The 25,631-nt window shown below is 27.0% G+C and overlaps 1 protein-coding gene across 1 annotated transcript in view; it reads right to left on the bottom strand.

Annotated features, from left to right (window-relative positions):
- The window catches only part of LOC111624036 (suppressor of lurcher protein 1-like), a 57,154-nt gene extending 33,543 nt beyond the window's left edge, over positions 1-23,611 (bottom strand). The window contains exon 1 of the mRNA XM_023366803.1: positions 23,511-23,611. The gene's annotated coding sequence lies outside the window, so the exon portion shown is untranslated. The remainder of the gene's footprint in view (positions 1-23,510) is intronic.
- Positions 23,612-25,631: the final 2,020 nt, after the last annotated feature.

Genomic DNA, 25,631 nt, shown 5'->3' with positions numbered 1-25,631 from the left:
ATAACGAGTAAAATCGTCATTAAATCCGACCCTACTCGAGATATGACAAACGATCCCTTTTATCTTCCTACCCCTTTGACCTTTAACCACCAAAATTTAACAGCATTAATCCTCATAATAAACAAACCTCCCTGTAAAATTTCAGAAATTTTCGACAAAAAAACATAGGAGTTATTAAGCTTCAAATTGGGTAAACAAACTCGTGTCTCCTCCACACATAACTCCATTAATACAGATAAAACCCTGAATTTCTTTGAATTTCTCGACTTTTCACGGTTCCCTGAATTCAGAAATGTAAAACTCTTGGAGAGGTGTAAGTAATTAAAATAATTCCTAATATTATTGAATTTATAACGCTTAAATAATTCTTTATTGGAGTATTTTAAATATAAGAATTAAATGTAGGGATATATTTTTCTAACGTAATGATTAGTAACGTATTTAACGTCGATGTAAAATATTTAATTTCAAACATGCATTTAGGTTATTGTCAGATATTTGCAGGAGGAGCGCAAAATATTGTTCATCTTTCCTCAAGATGATCATGTTTATCTTCTGTGAATGGCATCTATTGCTTCATAACTTATGAATCTCTCGACACGATACGATGTTCTTTCAACATTTGGACAATCTTAAGATTCTTTTAATAGTGTTACTTCAGAAATCATCAAACACCATTCGAGTGAATCAAAGCAGATGTTTTTAACAATATTTCATAAGAAATGGAAGAATAAATGTCGTATAACCCATATCCAGATTGTGGCAAAAAACTGGATTATAAGTTAAACAATATTTTATCCAATAATAAAACAAAATAGGTTTTTCTTTTATATTTTGATTTAAAAAGACGTAATTTCAACGTTTTTTGGACACTTCAAACGTCGAGAAATGCAAATTTGGGTGGTTTTTCTGTATGTATGGGTGTGTGAAAAGTACGAGTTTGTTTACTCAATTTGAAGCTTAATAACTCTTGTGCTTTTTGTTGAAAATTTTTGAAATTTTGCAGAGAGATTTATGTATTAGGGAAATTAATTCTGTTAAATTTTGGTGGTTAAAGATCGACGGAGTGTAGAGATAAAGGGGGTCGTGTGTCATATGTCGAGTAGGGTCGGAATAAATGATGGTTTTACTCGTTATTAGCATTTACAATATTTTATCAAATCAATTTCCTATCCTCAAAATTAACCTTTTTTGTTATTTTTTAATAATTAAAAACATAAAAAGTATGTTTAAATATAATATTATAACAGATGATGTCGTGTACACAGTTTTAAATGTTGCGCAACTTGTTACTGGGTATTTTCTTTTATATTTTGGTTTAAAAAGTCGTAATTTTTATATTTTTAATTAAATTCGATATATTTTTTTTTACTTTAAAACTTAAATAAGAGGGTATATTTTTTTATTTACGTTTTTTCACATCAACATGAATCAGTTTATGCGAGAAGACTGAACGTCATCTGAATCAATTGTGAAGTAGATGGGTGAGAGAAATTTAGGACATCAAAACACTTTAAGGATNTTCATTATTATTTTTTTTTATATACGAGAGTTTCAATCAAATAAATGAAATGCAAATATCTTTTAATAAAGTAAATCAAAGAGGGAGACTATTTTAAATAACAAAGAATGCAAAGTAAAGAAACTAAGATATTAGTTTTACTAAGTAATAGAAAGTAACCATTGGCCACATTTCTAATTCTCTGGTGGATAGTGGAGAGGAAGCGATAATGGAACTGTCTTATGATCCTAGACCTGGATTAGAGATAGCAATACTCACTAGTTGCTTTATCGCATTCTGATAAAAACAGAGAGGAAGTAACAACCTCAGCAACATTAATTTACTTTCTCTATTAGAACTAGAAGAGAAAATTGTTCTCTTATATTATCTTATTAATATTTTTAAATCCATTATTTGCTTAAACAAATTACATTAAAACAATTTTTTTTTATTTAAATCCAGCAACGAGTTGCTTAACTTTCCCAGAAACATTTAAAAATGTGTGTAGCATCACCATCTGTTATGTTATTTTATTTTAAAAACTTTATATATTTTTTTATTATTATAAAATAGCAAAAAGTTTAATTTTCAGGGTAGGGATGAGTTTTATAAAAAAAATTTTAAATGCTAATAACGAGTAAAATCGTCATTAAATCCGACCCTACTCGAGATATGACAAACGATCCCTTTTATCTTCCTACCCCTTTGACCTTTAACCACCAAAATTTAACAGCATTAATCCTCATAATAAACAAACCTCCCTGTAAAATTTCAGAAATTTTCGACAAAAAAACATAGGAGTTATTAAGCTTCAAATTGGGTAAACAAACTCGTGTCTCCTCCACACATAACTCCATTAATACAGATAAAACCCTGAATTTCTTTGAATTTCTCGACTTTTCACGGTTCCCTGAATTCAGAAATGTAAAACTCTTGGAGAGGTGTAAGTAATTAAAATAATTCCTAATATTATTGAATTTATAACGCTTAAATAATTCTTTATTGGAGTATTTTAAATATAAGAATTAAATGTAGGGATATATTTTTCTAACGTAATGATTAGTAACGTATTTAACGTCGATGTAAAATATTTAATTTCAAACATGCATTTAGGTTATTGTCAGATATTTGCAGGAGGAGCGCAAAATATTGTTCATCTTTCCTCAAGATGATCATGTTTATCTTCTGTGAATGGCATCTATTGCTTCATAACTTATGAATCTCTCGACACGATACGATGTTCTTTCAACATTTGGACAATCTTAAGATTCTTTTAATAGTGTTACTTCAGAAATCATCAAACACCATTCGAGTGAATCAAAGCAGATGTTTTTAACAATATTTCATAAGAAATGGAAGAATAAATGTCGTATAACCCATATCCAGATTGTGGCAAAAAACTGGATTATAAGTTAAACAATATTTTATCCAATAATAAAACAAAATAGGTTTTTCTTTTATATTTTGATTTAAAAAGACGTAATTTCAACGTTTTTTGGACACTTCAAACGTCGAGAAATGCAAATTTGGGTGGTTTTTCTGTATGTATGGGTGTGTGAAAAGTACGAGTTTGTTTACTCAATTTGAAGCTTAATAACTCTTGTGCTTTTTGTTGAAAATTTTTGAAATTTTGCAGAGAGATTTATGTATTAGGGAAATTAATTCTGTTAAATTTTGGTGGTTAAAGATCGACGGAGTGTAGAGATAAAGGGGGTCGTGTGTCATATGTCGAGTAGGGTCGGAATAAATGATGGTTTTACTCGTTATTAGCATTTACAATATTTTATCAAATCAATTTCCTATCCTCAAAATTAACCTTTTTTGTTATTTTTTAATAATTAAAAACATAAAAAGTATGTTTAAATATAATATTATAACAGATGATGTCGTGTACACAGTTTTAAATGTTGCGCAACTTGTTACTGGGTATTTTCTTTTATATTTTGGTTTAAAAAGTCGTAATTTTTATATTTTTAATTAAATTCGATATATTTTTTTTTACTTTAAAACTTAAATAAGAGGGTATATTTTTTTATTTACGTTTTTTCACATCAACATGAATCAGTTTATGCGAGAAGACTGAACGTCATCTGAATCAATTGTGAAGTAGATGGGTGAGAGAAATTTAGGACATCAAAACACTTTAAGGATCTAAAAAGCTTTTTGTTATAATAAAAGTGATAAAGATTTTTCTCGACTTCGCATAACTTACTTTATAACTCTCTTGGTTTTAACAGACTTATTTTTCGCTTTATTTTTCAACCGAGATTCTTAATAAATTATTTCCATTATTCATTATTATAATTACTTTGTTTATTGTTTTAAAATAATTAACTTTCATCATTTCAAAGAGATATTTTTTTAAAATTTAAATTTAAAAAAAAACGTGAATATATTTAATTAAATTCAAACTTAATTAAATTAATTACAAAGGCCGATAAGTTTATGTTATAATAAAAAATGATTAAAAAAATCTATAGAGTTTACAAAGATCATATAAAAAATTAATGAAATTAATACAGAATTTTACATAAAAGACTTCACAATTAAAGTCCTTTTTCTAAATTTTTTATAATTATCTTTTGTTATAGATTAACAATATAGAATATCTGTATGATATATCACTACGAGGGTCTTTCATTTCGTACTCAAGTTGTGTTGGGCCAGGCCCACAATGAAAGCGATCAGATAGTGAAGAAATCTCCGATAAATTCTTAGGATCCGTACAGTCTTGACGACTGCCCAGATTCGATCCTGGATCCCCAAAGTTTTAAGTACGTCGGGTTATCCGGCAGTCGTATATTTAAAGCTAAATATTCTCAAAGGTCAAATAGCCGAGTAGATAAAAGCGTCACTATATCGCTCTAGGGGTTCTTGAATCTCATCTGGGAAAGCAACACCCAAATTTTTTATGGGTGGTCTCCGTCCATGCAAATTTATAGACTCCGTCTCCCTCACCACCCAGCACATCGTGGATTCGGTCCACAATGGAGGACTCATTGTGGGTCTACAATGTGGATCTTTTCTTCCATTGTGGACCCGAAACCACAATGGGTATGAAAGAAATTGTCACCTTAATGTTCACAGGGAGGAAAGAGAGCTATAAAACACTGCTTAAACATTAATTAATCCCATCTTTAAATTTCATATTAAAAATTTAACATTAAAAGCAGCATATTTTATTAGTAATTTTTAGATTTAATTATTTTTGAAGTTTATATATGTTACATATACTTTATTTTATAATTTCAAGACATGGACTTTCATAAATTTTGAATTATTAAAGTATTAACTTTGTATATTATATGCGCTTGAATAATAGTAAAATCAATAATATTCATTAGATAAGTAAATTTTACTATTGAAACAAACTTGAAATGCAACTTTTTTCTTCATCAGTTTGTAAAACTTATATAATGAAAGTATTATATTTAATCTAATAAACCTTTTATATACATTAAAAACCTGTCTAAAACGAGAAATTTCTTGCAAACGGAGCGATTTTCTGCGTTTAAAACAACCTGTTTAAGACGGAAACCAAGAAAAATTCGATACCAAACGATTCCGGTTTACACAGGTTTTAGTATATAAGTTGAAAGAACTCCCCTCGTTCTTCTTATTATATTGTTTAGTTAAGAATTAAATGCTTAATTAAAATTAATTATATTTTAAATATTTTTCTCGAAATGTCTGTAAAAAATTCATAGAATTCTATGATTAACAGATGTAGTACACTTATTCAAAAATACACGTCGTATCGATTTAAATATTCTTCTAGAAAATTAAGAAATGCAACAATATTTATTTTTAGCATTATAAATTATTCACAATNAAAAAAATAAATTATGTTACTTTTTAAAAAGAAATAGCGAAATTTTTCTAAAATAAAATATATTTTCTATAAAAAAAAAAAGAAGAGAAAAGAACCATTGACTCTTCTATTATTGTTTTAGATGATAAAAATATATTTTTCTTGAAATATAATACTAAAATTTTCATAATTTTATTTATATTTGTAACGTGAGATTTTTTTATTATTTGTTTTCAATAAAACAATATTTTTAAAAATAAAATACAAATTATTAGAAACGTTAGAGATGTGTTAGAAATAAAATAAATAAATATATTATTTTATAATTACTTTTAATATGTATATCACTTTTAGTAGTTATTAAGTAATATATATTTTATATTGTGATATTTTACATAAATAGCTAAATTTTGAAACCATTTTGCTACCAGAATCAGTTATAAATCTATCTATGGCTGTATAAATATATAGTCCCACATAGAATTATATAATAGTTATATCTGTAGTTACATACTTATGTAACTATTATTAGGATTTGTAGTTATCTCTACAAATATATGAATCCTTTCTAATCCTTGATAGAAAGGGTTTATATAATTTGTATATATAGCTACAGATGTTAATAATGGTTATGTAGTTATGTGGATCCTATCTACTAATACAAATATATATAACACTTTATATAAAGGATTAGAAAAAGCCCATATATTTGTATAGATGTACACACAATAGATAGAGTTTGTAGAGAGAAATAGTCTGGTTGTTCGATACAGAAATGTTACATTTATTATTTAGTGTACAATAATAATAATGGATTAATTGATTTTTTTAATATAAGTTTTTTTTAATAATTTCAGAACTAATAGAAATTTTAAAACAACGGTTTCAAATTTTATAAAATTGAATCTTAAATTGCGCTACTTAAGTATTTTCATAGGAGAAAAAAAAAAAAGAAAATATGAAATTGGAAACCTAATAAAATATATAAATAGTAAAATTATTTAGGCGTTTAAAATTGAAATGATTATTAAAGTTTCAAATATTTACAAAATAATTTCTTAAACAAAAAGAAAAAAATAAGAAGTTGGCTTAAGTAAAGAAAGAAAACAAAATTATCAACAAGAATTCAATCGAGAAAAGTACAAATATGATAATATTAAATAGATCTATTTAAATATTAAAAAAAAACTGAATAATATATTTAAATCTCCAGACTTTATAGAAAAAAGTAAAGAAATTTTTGCTGTATTTAACTACGGTAAAAAAATTATTATTCTTTTATATAATCAAATTTGAATTTATTTATTTTACTAGCTGATATTGGTCTGTTTTCAGTTTATTACCTTCTCTTTACAACTATGCGCTTCTAGATATACAATATATTATAAATACGTATTTATGATCAAAATTATTTTAGAAAATGTTCAGATAATATAATTTTTTCAGTGATCGAAATTTATCATTGAAGTCTGATAAGAAGAATGCATTTTAGTTATAACATACTAAATTTTTTTTAAATTAAATTACAGATTTATTTATTAACATTGCGGTTTATATAAGTCGGTGGCGTATATAAATAAATGAAATATGTTTTAAAATGTAGTTTTATATGTATAGACAGTTTTTCTATAGGCTTGTATGAAAGTCTTTTTTTTAGATATATCTTTCTCTCTTTCCTCAATCATGAGTTGATATGCAGCAGACTAGTTTTCAAATATTTTTCCCTTATAAAGTTAGCTGTTTGATCTCACAATACGATCTCTTTCCTGTCATCATCTAACTATTCTGCACTAAATCTTCCTCCTCCTCCTGGTTCTCCCTCGATTTCTCCTGAAAAAAAGTTGGATATACCACTTTGAATATCTCAAAAGATGTTCAATTATATTATTTTAATTGTTCTTATCAGTCTGTTATTCTTCAATTCTTCTCAACATTTCTTCATTATTCATTCTGTTTGTCCATAATATTCTAATTATTTAACACAAACACTGCATTTTGAGAATTTCTTAAATTTAAAGACAAAAATTTGCATTCATAAATTTATTCTTAATGTTCACTTAATTGTGACATCTGAATACATCTCAGATATAATTAGTAATATGTATAATAATATATTCTTTCTTTTTTTAGTAACTATTATAAATGCAATTGTTTTTAATATATAATAATTTACAGTGTAGCCTCGCTTGCCAAATGGAGGTTATCATTGTTCTTATTGTTTATGTGTAATAACGACTTGGTACCCTTCTTCACAACATTCCACATGCGACTCTTCAGGTGAAGTTTTGCATCGTTTACAACACTGTATTCGAGGGCGAGGACAACATTTTGATCATGAGCGATGATGAATATTGTGGTTTAAACACTCCTCAAACTGGTTGTCAAAAAGGCTGCATTAAACGTTATTAAAGTCAATGACAGTGCCTTTCGTCTGTAATTTGCAACATATTCTCTTTCCCTGTTTAGCAAGCGAATTTTTTCTCACATTTAGAAACCTTAGAAGCAGGAGGATCTGATTAACTATATAAAAACTTCTGTTGCAAATTGGAAGTCGTGTTATTTTAATTCAAAATGTTTTCCCTAAAAGGTGTTAGATAGATGACCCGCAAGACTCTATTGTTAAAGGAAAAGCATGATGTACAGGGGCAAGACATTACAGTACTAATTTGAGGTGGAGAACATTGCAGCCCGGCATTGTGACGATGTCAGAATAAAAATAATTGCTCGTTAACTTTTAACTACAAGAAAAAAATTCTAGTATTTTATAAATTTTTTGTTTTCATAACTTCTACAATAAGCAATGCAATTAAAGTAAAATCTGTATAATGATTACAACAATTTATAAAATATTTAATAATTACTTTTAATATGTATATCACTTTTAGTAGTTATTAAGTAATATATATTTTATATTGTGATATTTTACATAAATAGCTAAATTTTGAAACCATTTTGCTACCAGAATCAGTTATAAATCTATCTATGGCTGTATAAATATATAGTCCCACATAGAATTATATAATAGTTATATCTGTAGTTACATACTTATGTAACTATTATTAGGATTTGTAGTTATCTCTACAAATATATGAATCCTTTCTAATCCTTGATAGAAAGGGTTTATATAATTTGTATATATAGCTACAGATGTTAATAATGGTTATGTAGTTATGTGGATCCTATCTACTAATACAAATATATATAACACTTTATATAAAGGATTAGAAAAAGCNATATAAAAAAAAAATCTTTAATATTAGATGAAACTTGAATGAAAATATCAGCTAAGAACCAATTACATATTTTATCTGTACGGAAATAAAGAGGATAATGCAAATGCCATAGAATAGCATAATAAATTTGTGACTTGAATTTAGAAAATTTTTATCTAGTTAAATCGATATTTTTTGTATTATTCAATAGCAAAAAAAAAAAGATACTCGAAAATCAATCTGGAAAGAAGAAAATTAGAGAGGAACTAGAATATCGTTTTAAAGAGTCTTTCCTATTATACAAGCATTTTTTAAAAGTGTATTAAAAAAATAAAAAGAAAAATAGAATTTTTAACAATTAACTTAGAAAAAAATTTTTTTATTTAATAAAACATTGGAAATATTTAAATTAAATGAATTTCAATTTAATAAATCGAATAAAATATTATTAAATTCGCTGGAAAATAAACAAAATGCAATTTTTCTTCTAAGTCCAACTGACACCTACTCAAATATCCTGCAAGTCGAAAATCCCATTTATCTTAGAAAAAAAAAAAGAAAATATCTTGATATAGTTTAAAAGATTTATTTTTACTGACGGAAGCAAAAATAACAAATAAAATTTGATCTTTTTTTTGTTTTTGTTTTCTATTTGTGCAATTTGTAATCTTATGTTAAACGTAGATATATTTGTAATACATTACAATGAGTCACAATCATTTTACTTTTTATTAAACCTTTCGGGGAACCCCTTACGTTGTCCAAGCACCCCAAATTAATTTTAATTTACCACGGATCCCATCAACTGTTCCAAGGTCCCCCAGGAGTCCGTAGAAACCACTTTGGGAAACATTGGTCTACAGTAAGGGTCTCAAACTTAAACGTTGCAAATGGCCAGTCAAATAGATGTATATCAGATGTATATATTATTCGGTAAAATAAAATATATTGTAAATTAAAAACAGGCTCTAACAATGCTCCTTTTGTTGTCATGCCTTTACGACTTTCGTAAGCGATTAGACGTTCGAATTTTTTTTTTCTGTTTTAATCCCCGCAAGATGTTATAAATATTGATGTTTAGAAAAGAAATTATGATATGCCGGATATGGAGGCTTAACGGGCCATATCCGGCCCGCGTGCCGCCAGTTTGCGACCCCTGGTCTACAGTGTCGCATCAGAGCATTCCATTGTCTACATGTCGCATCAAAGCATTCCATTGTCGAGGGTGTACGATAGCATATCTCAATCACTTTTACAATTATCATTTGTAAAATTTTTTATACCATCCCAGGGAGGGAGAAAGTGTCCCATTTATCTGCCTCTGCGTACCTCCATGATACTGACAGACCTCCAGTTGCGAAACATTCTTCTTATGATCTTCCTCACATACAAATCAACTGCCAATTAGTCAAATAATTATAAAGTCCGAACGAACGAGATATATTTAGAAAAAAAATAATAATAATAAACTTTGATATTAAGATACAATTATACTCGCTGCTGTTTACGTTTCAAATTACAGTTGAATAAAGCCGACTTGCATAATTAATTTCTTAATGAATTTACTTATTTTTCCATTTAAATTTTTCTCGAAAATCTTCTTTAATGGATAAAATATTACGTGATGATGAAACTAAGTAAATATTTATATGAAAAACATTACGTGACTGTAAACATCGTTCAAAATATAAGACGTGTATTATATTTGATGAACCGAACATTAAAACGAAAAATATTAAACAATATTAAACTATACATTATTAGTAGAATGTAAAGTTATAATTTAAAAATATACATTATAAAGAAAAAAAAATTTATAAAATATTTNATATTAAACAATATTAAACTATACATTATTAGTAGAATGTAAAGTTATAATTTAAAAATATACATTATAAAGAAAAAAAAATTTATAAAATATTTTGATTTAAGAGTAGAATATTAATATATTTAAACACAGAAAAGAAATAATGTTGCGTGATATATAGCACGTTTATACGCAATGGTGTGTAAATCGAATGAGATGAACTTTACAAGAAGTAAGAAAAATATTGTAAAATGTTCAAGTAATAAATTAAAAAATAAATAAGAAAAAGTAGAGATTATATCATCGTAATTCATATCCGTGGATTAGTTGACAAATTACTAAGTAATAACTCAACTTACTTCTAATCCTGTCATTAGACACATTGTCAAAATATATCAGTGAAAGGAGCAGTCGAGCGTATATAAGAAAAACTTTAAAAAATAATAATAATAATAAACTTTGATATTAAGATACAATTATACTCGCTGCTGTTTACGTTTCAAATTACAGTTGAATAAAGCCGACTTGCATAATTAATTTCTTAATGAATTTACTTATTTTTCCATTTAAATTTTTCTCGAAAATCTTCTTTAATGGATAAAATATTACGTGATGATGAAACTAAGTAAATATTTATATGAAAAACATTACGTGACTGTAAACATCGTTCAAAATATAAGACGTGTATTATATTTGATGAACCGAACATTAAAACGAAAAATATTAAACAATATTAAACTATACATTATTAGTAGAATGTAAAGTTATAATTTAAAAATATACATTATAAAGAAAAAAAAATTTATAAAATATTTTGATTTAAGAGTAGAATATTAATATATTTAAACACAGAAAAGAAATAATGTTGCGTGATATATAGCACGTTTATACGCAATGGTGTGTAAATCGAATGAGATGAACTTTACAAGAAGTAAGAAAAATATTGTAAAATGTTCAAGTAATAAATTAAAAAATAAATAAGAAAAAGTAGAGATTATATCATCGTAATTCATATCCGTGGATTAGTTGACAAATTACTAAGTAATAACTCAACTTACTTCTAATCCTGTCATTAGACACATTGTCAAAATATATCAGTGAAAGGAGCAGTCGAGCGTATATAAGAAAAACTTTAAAAAAAAAATAATAATAATAATTTCTGTCAACACACAAATTTGGGATATTAATTAATATTGACTGTATAATGTCATTATCGATAATTTAAGAAAATATTTTTTTAATAATCTTTTTTTTTCTAATTAATTAATAAGCGTTATAACTTTAAACTTGACGTAAACAAATCTTAAATTCACTTCTGAACAAAATTCTATTAAGGAATGCTTAAAAATAATTTTTAATTTTTTTTATATTTATTTAAAATGTAATTATTATTTATAATATTTCGATACGTTTTCATGACTGATTTGGGTATCTCATTGACCTCTTTTAAGTTGGGTGATGATAATTAGAAGTTTACATTTAATTATTGGAAAATACTTTTAACAGGAGTATTTTAATAGATGAAAAATTGTTAATTAAATCAACAAATTCATCTTTGGTATCATAGGATTTTGAAATATTCATCAGAGATGACTTGTTATAAACATAAAATTAATCTTTCAATTGATGTTTTTCTCAATTGGGATTAAATAAATACTTCTTTGGATTTGGAAAGAAATAAATAAATTTTATAATACAGATTATATTTGATTTTGTTTTACAGAATTTCTTTATATCGTAAACTTATTAAATACTTTAGAACAAATAAGAATTAAATTCCTCTGTATCAGTTATTCCCTTATTATCCAGATATTATTTTTTTTATATTTAATTGTTATAAAAGTAAAAAGACTTTTTCCAGTTATCACCACTTAAAACATGATATAGAAAATATATTTAATACTTATTTATAACAGTCTATAAAATAAAATCTAATCTACATAGAATACTGAAAATAGATACAATTTTCCTACGTTTATATTATATTTTAAATATTTTTCTCGAAATGTCTGTAAAAAATTCATAGAATTCTATGATTAACAGATGTAGTACACTTATTCAAAAATACACGTCGTATCGATTTAAATATTCTTCTAGAAAATTAAGAAATGCAACAATATTTATTTTTAGCATTATAAATTATTCACAATTTTTTTCTTATTTTTCTTTTGACAAAATAGAAGATTATTTTGCTTGTATTTTTCCCCCTTCGTGTAAAGATTTATATGTCGAGAAAATTATAAAAAAATAATTCACATTTATCTAACACAAGATACTAAAAGAATGATTAAAAACTGATTTTTTTTATTAAAAATTTTCAATTTTAATCCAGCTTTAATATTAGGTAATTTATAAAATTCTTTAAAAAAGTTCAGATATAAACTAGACTAAATTTATTATTACAAACATTTTGTATTAAAGGTATTTGTATAAAGTTATTTTATAAGAATAAATACACCTTTTTATTCACAAGAATCATTATGGACAATTGATTAAAAATTTAAATATTTATTAATTTTCAAATTATCGATATGCTTGCAGTGTTAAAATGATTTAAAAAATGGTTCTGAGTTAGTGAGGAAGAAGTTTTTAACGAATGAGGGTGATCAAACTTATTGTATTTATGTTATATGTAAACTGAGCTCACATTTAGGTATGGAAACAGAAGTGCTCCCCATTTATTGTACCATTATGCTAATTTCTATGGCTTTATTGTGAGAAGTTGTCTTCCAAATGCTTACAAATTTGAAGATTTTCATTGAAGAACTGAATTCCAAAGAAATTTTTCGAAAGGGAACAACTACTGATTTGAAAGAAACGAAAAAGCAAATAAAAGGAAAAATTGACCGAAGAGTAGGCTATTCACGAGTCGAATAAGTAGTGTGTTGTGAATAGTTCATGCCAAACAAATAACATCAAGCAGTTTGTTTCCTAGTTACATACCAACTTATGCAAAATTTCACAATTGAATCCTCTTGAGGCAATGAACACTATTCATTTCCCGATTGGATTCTACGAAGCTTTGATAGTAGATTTTTCTCCATGACAAAGAAAGTATTTATTTTCTACCTGATAATTTCGATTGCCCAGTATGATAAAAAGTTTCTTCAATCAAAAATTTATGAAGACTTCTATCTTTATTTGTTATTCATAGAATATAACTTTTTCGAAGTTATCCTTATTCGAATCAGAGACGATATGAATGCCTCACAAAGATGGCATCATTGCACCCAATTGAAAAAAAAAATGCATATTAGTAAGCATATTAAAAAGTAATGATATGTAACAAAAAATTAATTTAAGTAACGGTTCATATCTTTTTGATTATACCAGATATAAAATACCTGGCTTTGATAAATATGCTACAAGTATATACGAAGCTAAACTAGTATTATATACAGGTTTAATCCTTATCCCTTTGCTTTTCTGTTTGAATTTAGACGACGTGAATTCATATGAATTAAACCTGTGTATACGTGCATTCATGCCTCACAATATCAAAGTAGAACGGTATAGCGCTATAGAATTGGTATAGAACTATAGAATCTTCTGTAATTCTATACAGTATCAGGTGTATTATTTTCGGGTAAGTTCATTGTCTCGTTCAAATCGCGAGCAGAAGGAAGCCCTTTGCTTTGGTTCTCGAGCAATTACCCGTATTGTTTATTCCAAATACCAGCACTGATTCGAATGAAAGTATTTTATAAATTTAGCTTTCAAAATTAACTGTAAAATGATATTACTAAAACAAACAATATTTCCAATTTACATCATAAAAGAGAAATACGTAGTATGCACGCACTGTATATAAAAATCATACATTACGATGCGTGGCTTTCACGTGGAAAAGTTTATTTTTTTTAAACTGTTTTTATAAAATAACAAATTAAAAGTAAATTTAAACGTAAGTTAAGAAAGACAAGTGTATTTTATTTTCATCTATTCCTAAAGAACGCATTCATAAAATGATATATTCAACAATATGTCATTGCCAACTCTGAATAAATCGAACTATTCCAATAATTTTTTATAGTGTATTTCAATTCCATAAACAAACCATTAAGATAAAAGAATTACCCTTTAATTTTAAGCAAATATCTAGAAAAACGCTTCAACTCAAATCACTATTTTTTTAAGTACTTTTCTATAATTTCAGTATCTCAACAAACAGTATTTACAACATATTTTTCAATATTAACAATAAAATTCAATTGTTAAGTATTTATTTATATTAAAACAAAGTCATCAAGTGATTATATGGCCTCCCCAAATTAATTTGTATATCCCATATGTATCCTGTAAGAAGCATTAATACAGTATACATTTGTACGAGTATCTTAAAGAAGATTGTCAAAAGTTTGTGAAATATCTATATAAATAGAATAAAAATACTTATTTTCTACATTTTTAAAAAGTTTCTAAGTAAATATGTGATTTTTTTTATTGTGAGACGATGAGATAAGCCACAATGTTGAGCTGAGTTTAATCTACATGTAATAATAGGACATGTGAAAAAAACTTTTTAAACACTTTTATAAATACCACAGGAGAAATAAGATTTAGGATGGTCTTGAATTGGGTGATTGTAGACATACCAATAAACAGGAATGTGACAGCTATTCAGAATTAAGGTAGATATTCTTGATAATACTGAAGCAGGATTTATATTTTTATGAAAAAAATTGCTGGTATAAAATTGGGGTTGTGTTATATCAGTGAGAATGTATTGCCTGTAAACTTTCCTTAAAGGAAATATGAAACTGAAAATCAGAATATTTGGGAACTCGAGGTTTAAAATTCGCGTTTTTAGGTAAAATTTACAATCCGAAGGATCGAAATTTAATGTCGGAACATCACACATCGAAATCTCTAAACCAATTGCCAAGTGATCAGACTTAATACCTGAAATGATACGATAAAACACTGGTAATTTAGAATACCAAAGTGATAATGGAAAAATTAAAATCTCCACATTTTATAGTTCAAAATTAAGAATAATTATATTAAAATGAAAAGTTAATTAATTAAAAATTACTCTTTACGACACTGCAATACTTTAAAATTGTTAATATGATATACAGTCAACCCCCTATAACACAGTTGATTTTTCTGTTTTATATGAATTCCATGTTGTACGAGTCACTTATATTTTACAAATACGTGTGCCGGGCTGTGAACAGCTCACGTATTTATAAAATCTAAGTGACTCGTACAACATGGAACTCATATAAAGCGAAAAAATCAACAGTGTTATAGGGGGTCGACTGTATATCAATCAAAGCATAAATAAACAATACATTGATTTATTTATGCTTTGACAAGATCAACAAATTTAAATATTATATATCTCAAGGATAGCGAAAGATGAAGATTCACCAAACAGCACTTCAGACGTAACTATAAACTCAACGGACGGCTGATAACGAGTAATATGCATACACGGTGAACTTCAAACAAAGATGAGTGATTGAAAAAAAACATAAATATAACGATAACGGTTATAGCAAGAACAAAGAGCTATCAATCTTCACTCGTAATCTTTCCGTAGAGACTGTAGATAGACGACAGCTTAACAATTCTCGTCCACAATAATCTTATAGTAAAGATAATTGCTTATGAACTTTCAATATTATTCAATAAAGTTCAAATTATTATTATTATTTTATACTATTTCAGCAGAAGAATAGAATTAAAGAATGTAAAAATCAATTCCGGTAACGTAACCAAAACTAATTTATTAATTTATAAAGTTTATTGAAGTTCTATATATATATAAGTTGACTAGATCAACATTCTGAACAGCTTATTCCAATAATCCTCTGAGTGATAAATTAACAATGGAAATCGTTGCATTTTGCCATTTAAAGTACCAAAAAAAATGATTGTTTTAAACGAAAATATTCTAAACGATCTTTGAAAACAATACAACGAAATTGATGGAAGAATAAAACACAATGAACGACTTGTTGCATACCTGAAAAATAAACTAGAATCTCGATTCAATGAAGCTATTTCCTTGAAAAACATTATGTAGCTACTAAGAGTGATATTATAATCCATCAAAAGTAAATTGAGAACATCACCAAAAACTTAGATTTTTACCTCTTTTATCAAAATGAAAAATGTAAGAAATGGAAAAAAAAACTTTAGAATGCGTTGTATTTTATAAATATTTGGATTTAAAACAAATGCTTTTAAACTACTTTGTTCAACATATAAATATTTAAAATAAAACATTCCAAGTAGTAAATAGAAAATAACGTTTTCTTCCTTCTGTAATGTATTTCGTGGTCTTTCTACTTTTAAAACATCCGTATATTTATTTAGTCTGTTTTATAGAAATTTTGGATTCTGAATCACTTAAATTTCATGCTTTGAAGGACGTTATAAAGCCAAAATTAAATAAAATTTAACTAAACACTCATAGAATTTATATCACTTTGCATTCGTGGAAAGTAAAATCCTTCAAACTTTAAAAGTAATTCTGTTGAAGAATTTGTTGTAAACTTATGTATACATACATTTATTTTACAGGTTTACATTCATTCGCCATTTACATGTAATGAATGATTGGCATATCATGTGATATGCATGAGTATTCAATTCCTAGAATATTACACTTCAACATTATCATCACTGAAAGTATAAATACAATTCATTATATTACTTATTCTTCAATTTAGCTGTAAATGACTATCATTTCTACAGTCAATAGATAAAATAATGCTAAATATACGATTTATTCTATAAAAATAATAACTTGAAATCCTTTCCATAATACAGTCGACCCCCCTATAACACTGTTGATTTTTCCGTTTTATATGAATTCCATGTTGTATCAGTCACTTAGATTTTACAAATAAGTGTGCCGTGCTGTGAACTGTTCACGTATTTGTAAAATCTAAGTGACTCATACAACATGGAATTCATATAAAACGGAAAAATCAACAGTGTTATAGGGGGGGTCGACTGTAGTAATGACATATTTCAACTGTTGAAAACTATTGTGAATTTTTAATAAAATGTTTATTTTTTATAGCAGAAATATTAACATATTTTTGTGACATACAAAAATTTTTTTATGTAATTTATACTGAGATAAAACTATACTCGAACATGCATCGGACCGGCGGGTATCGGATTACTGGACACTGTATTTATGTACTGTACATCAGTATCTCTCTGTCTCATACATTGACAAGTGGCAACACGAAAATTCGTATGCACCGTCCTGCAATGTCGGATTACTAGACTTGTCGGACCGGCGAATGACGGGGTATACAGACTCTACTGTATATACTTTATTATGATAATCATTTCGGAACAAATCTCTTATCAACCATAAAATAGGATAAATCTCAAAGGTGATAGGTATTTTTTTAAACATTGTGTATATAAATCCAATGATACATCACTACAATTTATATTCTTTAAAACAATCTTTTATAACACCATATAATTCCGCGATTATTAACAACAATCATATGCACGTTCCCATTAGAATTGCTTGTTGTCATTCTCCTCTCAATACTAATTGACATTGTTAAAAATATAATTAATTCTTTCTCCAAGTTGATTGTAAATAATCGTTTTTTAACGTATAAATATTAAATAAATTTGTAATATTTCTCAAATTTATTGATGTAATTAATCATCGAATTGATTTACAGTATACTTGTATGTTTTTATATATATTCTTAATTTTACTACATTCAAGTTAATTTTATTTGAAGTTAGAATTAAAGAAAGAGCTTAAAATTCTCAACACGTCATATACAATCATTAACAAAAACGTTACCGCACCATACAAGGAGCGTTAGAATCGAATGAAATGTTATTAGTGTGAACGTAATATTACACTATGGGAACAAATGATCGCAATATCACAGCAAAGGGACAATTTCCTGTGAACTACAGTACAATTTAAAGCAACATTTAGTATCTATAGAGCCTCTTCTTGCTTGATTACATGCGGTGATACGAGTAGACGTAATCCCTGTATTTCTTTTAAAGACATTGTAAGCTATCCTACGATAAATTTGTTCACGGATGTTACCCTATCTGGTTCCACAAATGCTCGATGGACAACAAATCTAAATAACGCACAGGTCAATGAAGTATGACAACGTGACAGAGACATTCCTGGAAAACCTAGCTGTGTGCAGCCGAGCATTATTGTTGGAAAATGGCTGTTTGCAGCTTTGCCATGAAAAGCATGAGGGCGCTGGATTTCCTGAATGTACCGTTCTGCTGTCAATGTTCCTCGCACCACTACCATGAGTGAGCACCTGTCATACAAAATTGCTTTCTAGATCATCATACCAGCAGTGAGAATAGTAAGAAATATGATGCTCAACAATAAGAGAGAAATTGAAGCCCCCACCAGTGGCTCTCTACATAAACACTGTGATCATCCATTCCCAAATAAAACCTGAATTCGTCGTTAAGGACGATACGTTTCCAGTCTGTTGCAATCCATGTTCTCTGTCATAGCACCTCAACGAGCGAAGCCATTAATATTGGAGTGCTAATGGCAGGACGCTTAGCGGTTGCCGTGCATGCAAATTTGCCTCTTCTAGTCAACTACCAATAGTATAGAAACATACAGGATTCTGTAGCGAGGCTTCCATCTGTTTCTGGATGGTGGACAATGACGCCGTTGCAGCTGTTCGTACTTGTTTGACGATCAAACGATTATCTCTCATGGTGGTCTGTCTGGGTGTCCAGAGTCTACTGCTGTGTATGTGTGCCGTCACGTATCCACTGTTCCCAACACCTCATCACAGTCAGGTCAGAACGGCTCAGATGACAGGTAATTCGGCAAAACAGCCATCGTGTTTCCCTCAGCGGTCTTTCTGAAACAAGGTTATTACCTTGAAACATAATATTTTAACTGTATCATACGAGTCTGATTGACGTTCGAAGTTCTCCAAACAACAGGTACACCGAAAATTGTGAACACAGTAGGCCTCTGCAAGTCATTTTTTAGGATACTGGTATAACGATTTTAAGATACTCTGGTGGCATTACCTGGCATGCAGTCGCATCACACTTGCAATAATTTGCATATCTGTTTAAGACGTAGCTAAGTGTCACTTTTTCGCCTTAATTTTAATTTACTATACGGTTTTAAATTTACTATATTATTCACTGAATATATTCTCAATAAACAATTCTCGACAATGAAAAGTAATTACTACTATTCGATTTATAATCAATTTTTTTCCGTTTTATTACTTTTTCACTTTTAAAATAGATGTTATTTATAAGACATTTTACTTATTTAACATATTCAAAATTATTCCTTTTATATAAGAAAATTTCTATCAATGATTGTCATCTTTCAGAACATTTCCTCGCCTATCTTGTAAAAGATTTACATACAGCTGTAATTCTTTGAAATAATTTTGATCATGAAACAGCATGAAATTCAGTTTCATAAGCAAAATACAACATTAATTTCATAATTTGCGTAATGACTTTTTTTTTCTTTTTTACTTGTATTAAAACGTCTTTAATATTTTTATATTCAATTTTCAAAGCAGATACGACGTCTTATTTACTATCGCTTATTCTTTTCACTGTTACTTGTCTGTTAGTTGAGTTGGACGATAGACAATTTAATAAAATATTGTAATGCCGTGTCGATGCAAAGAAATAAACATGCAGATTTGGTACAAAATCAAAGAAATGTAATGCTTTTGGAACATAACTCTGATGCGTGATTTTCGACTGGATTAAAAGAATACAGCAAACAAAATAGAAAGAATCATTTATATAGATATATCGTATATATTTTTTGACATTTTAACAAAATTATTTTAAATTTTTTGGGCTGCAATTCGTCGTCCATCCTTCTCGAGAACGAAGTAAGACAGATGAAAATCGAAATCAGGTATGGAAAGCTTATGAACCTGATGTAATAAGCTTACGTAATCTTTTAAATTAAAATATGATTAAAAATTGCATCCTTGCATTGTAATTTTATTTAAATTTAATTTATATCAAATAATAATTTATTTATTTTATAAATATAATATTTTCTAAATTTAGGATTACATTTTTCTAAAGATATAAGAATACTATTCATTAATAATCGGATATAATATCTCGGAATATCGTGTCGATAAGAAAAATTCCACACAGTAATATCGATATTACAGATACAATTTTAATATTTTCAATACTCGTAAGTTTTTATTGACATCTTTTTTTCAAGGAGTTATTGAATTTTCACGTAATGATTTATTCATAATAAAATATGTAAGATATCTAATAGTATATAAACTAGTTGGAAGAAGGAAAAAAATATACATAGAACTGTTTTTTCGATTTATATTATTCTATTTTAAAATCCTAATTCGATTGTCACACTCTTTTCTTTCACTTATGTATTGTACAGTACATTTTATGATAATAATACTGTAAATAAAATAGGCCCTACTGTATTTATTCGGGTATGTTTGCATATTTTAAATATACTGGAAAGATATAAAAATTTTTAAATTTCCTGCTTATATATTCAAATAGTCTTTCATTTTTCGATGCAGACACTTTGAATTATTTTTAGTTGATAACAGTATTAAGAATTAGATAATTGACTGTTTATAATTTTATATATTTAATTGTTATGGAGAAATAGATAAAACTTTATAAACTCAAGTTAAATGTTACTTCAAGTATAATATATTTGCGTTAAGTAGTAATATTTAACTTGAAAAATTATATTTGAAGTTTTGTATATATTCACGTTAAATAAGCAATGAAACAATTCTAATTGATTTATTTTATTTCTTTAATTTAATAAAGTATTTGTTTTTTTATATATCTTTATGCTTTTAATAAATAAGTTCAATATATATTTGATTAAATGATTTTTACTCTGATTACTATTCTAAAAATCATTAAATTCACATAAGTATTCTAAAAAGTTATTCTTTCCTTTATAATATACATTTTGATTATGTTAAACTAAGAAAAGAACATTAATTTTATATAAGAAGAATCCCTTTTAATACATTCCTTCAAGATATTTACTCTCCTTCCATTTGTTTAATTAATGTGACATTGATACGTCTCATTACCGAAAATCTTTTCTGATACGACGTATTGTTTCATGTAATCTTGAGACACATTCATTTTCTCCTAATAACCTGCATATAGTCTTCCGGTCATTGAAACCAGTTATCATTTTGTTTGATAGTTCTGAAAATAATATATAGACAGACAAATATAAGTTGTTCCAAAAGTTGTCATGCTGTTTGCTTCTAACGAATTGACTAACATACAATTCTTCTGTTCCAACTAAACAAAAAAAAGGAATAATAATAATAATAATATATTTCGATCAACTGACTTTTGGGACACTATACATTAATTGTTTCTCATAAGATATTAACTATTTCGTGCTTGCTACTCACTCCCCGTGTAAATTATCGACTTTTTAATATTAATAACGTTGCTCGATATGTTAATTATGTAATAATCTATCAAGTTTTCATTTATACTTTAAGTAATATATTACTGATGAAATTATCATTAAGTACTTAACTCTGTTTTTATCCATATTTTCATTGTTTATGTTAGAAAATATTATTACTATTTTTTTTCTTTACTGTAATTGCATTTTCTTTTAGTAATCTCAATGCATTAGCTTCATTGGTACTTATAATTGGTTTAGGAAAAGGAGACATTAGCTGAAACAATAAGAAAGCAATCATTGTATTGTTTATAGACGTGTTTTCTTTTCTGTTTCTTTCTCTTCTACGTTCCAGATTCAAAACCTCTTATTTAATTTGAAGGTCATATTATGAAGAAAATTTGTCAAAATATCAACAATTATATTAAATTTAAAGCAATAAATATAACTAATTTAACCGAAAAGTCAGTTTACACTTATCAAATGACATTACTTATTCTAAATTCTAAATAATAAAATTCCTTAATTTCTTCGTCTTAAAATAGCATTAAAATTAATTACAATACACTTAAGTAACTGAAAAGTCAGTTAACAATTTTAAAATTGAATTTTTTTTTAAATTAAAAATCCATTTTGAAATGGAAAAGAAACGACAATTAATACTTAAATACGAATTTTATAATTTGAAGTAAAACGTTTTCGAATAATAATGGTGCAAACTTTAGTAACATTTGCTCTTAAAGACGTCGATAATAGAACGGTTGACACTTAACTGACGAGTAGGTAAAGAAAAATTATACTCGTCATATATGGCACGTAATTTGTTAAAATTGACGTTTCGGGGTGTACTTTGATAAAATAATAAATCACAAGTATTAAGAATTGTACTTCTTTCTATATTTTGTATCTTTCATTGTCAGAAAACAGCAATAATCGATGTAAGATACAAGGAGATCTCGAAGAAAAAATCTATGTTGAGGAAGAGTTTTTGAGATTTTCATCTTTTTAATTAGGGGAGATCGGGGCAACTTCGGCATGCGGGGCAAGTTTGTCAAGCGCTTTTTTTAAAAAACAAATTAAAAGGAGACTTTGGTTATAGGTTAGGCAGTTGAGTTTTATTGGTGGCTTGTTGAGTGTAGTGTTTTTATTGTTCTCCAACAAGCGTAGNAAGTTAAGAAATCATTTTGTATCTTTTGTATAAAGAAAATTTTCAAAGTTAAACTTTATTTGCATCCTACAATAATTTCATGACACACTAATTCCATTCTTCTTAAATTTCTCGAGTAATTATTAAATATATAATGTATTAACTTCGGTTTTCTTTAGTTTAATGGAAACAGTGGTATATAATATAAATAATATCAATGCGCGTGGTTTTTTTTGAGGTGTAGATTTTCGATACACGAAAAAGTGACAACCGAATTTGAAACAATTTTATGAGAGTCTGTTGCTTACTTTGAAAGGAAAAATGAGTTATTTGTTAAACAAACCATAATGACAAAAACGCCACTACTTCAGTTATGTTGGCTGACTATGACATTTCTAGTACGAACCCGGAAGTGATTGATGACTAAGGCGGAGGAAAAACGGGCCACAGAAGCACAAGAACAGGGTAAAGATCCCATGTCCAGTTGGCAAAGATGGTGATTTATGATTGTTTGACGGTAAATGTTGTAACAGTACCACGCATGGAGTAAGTCGATCCGAATACTAACAGAAAAAAAAAATTACTGAGTAGTCTGTGGAACGAACAGACTTACCCGAAGTTCTTGTCTGTCTACCGTCAGAGCTCCACGAGCACGTCCATCTGTTCCACACCCTGATGACTTCTTTGTGTGGCTGTAGAGAAGAAAAGCAATCGTTTAGTCAATGATCGAATCACCTCGCCTTGTCAAAGGATCTCTCAAATCATTTCTACCCTGTTCTTTATAAGGCAATATGAAGAACTGATATACTTTAATCTGTTTTATTACCAATTTTCTAAATTTATGAAACTATAATCTGTTTTTAAAATTTGAAAGAATTTCTTTTATTAATAATAGAACTAATGACTTCTTAGAAATTTATTTAATTATTCATTACTCCAAAGAAGTAAACTTTAATGCTTTTATAAATTTTTAAGTACAAGTTCCATCCATTTATTATTGAGCTATAAGTAAATGATAATTTTAGATTAGGAGGAAAAAAAATTGGGGGTAAGAAAGGAATAATTATTTCTAATAAATCATTCGAATGTCATACTAAAATTGAAATATCATTTTCTTTTATTTTTTTTTTCCTCCTTTACTAAATTTATGTTAAATTTAATGGAAAGTCGTATTTAATATTTTATAAAACGAATAATAATTATTATTAATACATGGTGACAGAAAGAAGAAAGACTTGAATAATTTATAATCATTGATATGATATTTAAAATAGTTTCGAGAATTTAAAATCGCTGCAAATACAAAATAAGTTAAGAATTTTTACAAGATTATAAATCTTTTTTTCTGTAATATATACATTTTTTTCTTGTTTTTATTTTTAGAAAAGTGCATTTAAATTATAAATAATATTGTATCTTTTCTAAAGTTATTTGATCTTTCTTACTGTTAAACTGTATAAAAAATTACAAATTTTGTGTTTTTTTTTGTTTGTTTTTACCTTTTAAAAATGATTTTATGATAAAAGTATATACTGTATTTAAGTGTAATGATTAACAGATAAAAATACACGAAGTAAACTCTGCCATCTGGCGTTTTAAATATGAACTAATAACACTTTCATCACCCCCATTTAATACTATTTCACATTAATACATATCCTAATGTTTTTATTCTATGTCTGTATCAAAAATATACTTTTGAAAACACTTTATACATTGAATTTTCGACTTTGCTGAATGATTATTTGTAAGTTATATTTTTCTAGTNAACCTTAAATTAATTAATTAATATTTAAATATGGTATAAATTTAATTAATTTTTTTTTCTAGAAATTATGCAATTTCGGAGAAAGAAAATGATTTTAATTATTGATGTTAACACGATCCGAACACTTCCACATCTTTACATACCTGAAATTTAGTTTGATTTTTTTTATATAATTAAACTATATAAAAATATATAGAATAAATTAAAAGAATATAATAGTAAAGTATATTTGATACACATTTAAAATTTGACTCATCAAATGTCCTTTATGAACATTATCGATTCCCTGTTTGTCCGATGGAAAGATTTCCGATATTGACCATTCTCTGTGTACTAGAACATTGCCAAATAACGTAAAATTTTTGGCATGATTCTAATTTATTTCTTAACTATTTATTAAAGAAATAATTTAACGATAACTTTTAATAACATATCGAATTATCGCCGTTTAAAGTATTCAGTTATAAACATGAAGATCCCCTTTGAAATTTCACGTAAAAAAAAAAACAAGTATAGAATTTAAAATTTAAGCCATATACAACGTATTCCTCTGTAAGTAAAAGTTAATTAATATTAATTAAAATTTTACAATATTTTTTTTTCAATATATAGATTATATAACAATAGAGTTACACTTAAGACAACTTGTTTTTGTAAAATTTCAAATATTTAAAATTTTTTTACTGTATTTTTTCTATTTTGATATTTACTTTCAAATATATATTTCGATAGAAGTCGACTTTTATAAAATCAATATGATAATGCAGATTTTTAAAGATATAAGAAACCAAACCGTTATTGTCTTCAACGGAAAATCGCATAAAATCGATTGAAAGCAGCAGTTTCAAAATGGCCACTTGCTGTCACTTTCACAGTTGAAATTTGCTGTTGGCAGTCGTCTTTCTGATCTTTTTCCTTCACTCACCACGTGATCAGAAAGTTAAAAAATGTTCTACTTTTGTTGCC

Source organism: Centruroides sculpturatus, unplaced genomic scaffold (genome assembly GCF_000671375.1).
Source record: "Centruroides sculpturatus isolate CEXI.00-Female unplaced genomic scaffold, Cexi_2.0 scaffold192, whole genome shotgun sequence".
Lineage (NCBI taxonomy): Eukaryota > Metazoa > Arthropoda > Arachnida > Scorpiones > Buthidae > Centruroides > Centruroides sculpturatus.
Note: the sequence above shows the minus strand (reverse complement) of the source record. Positions and strands in the feature narration are given on the sequence as shown.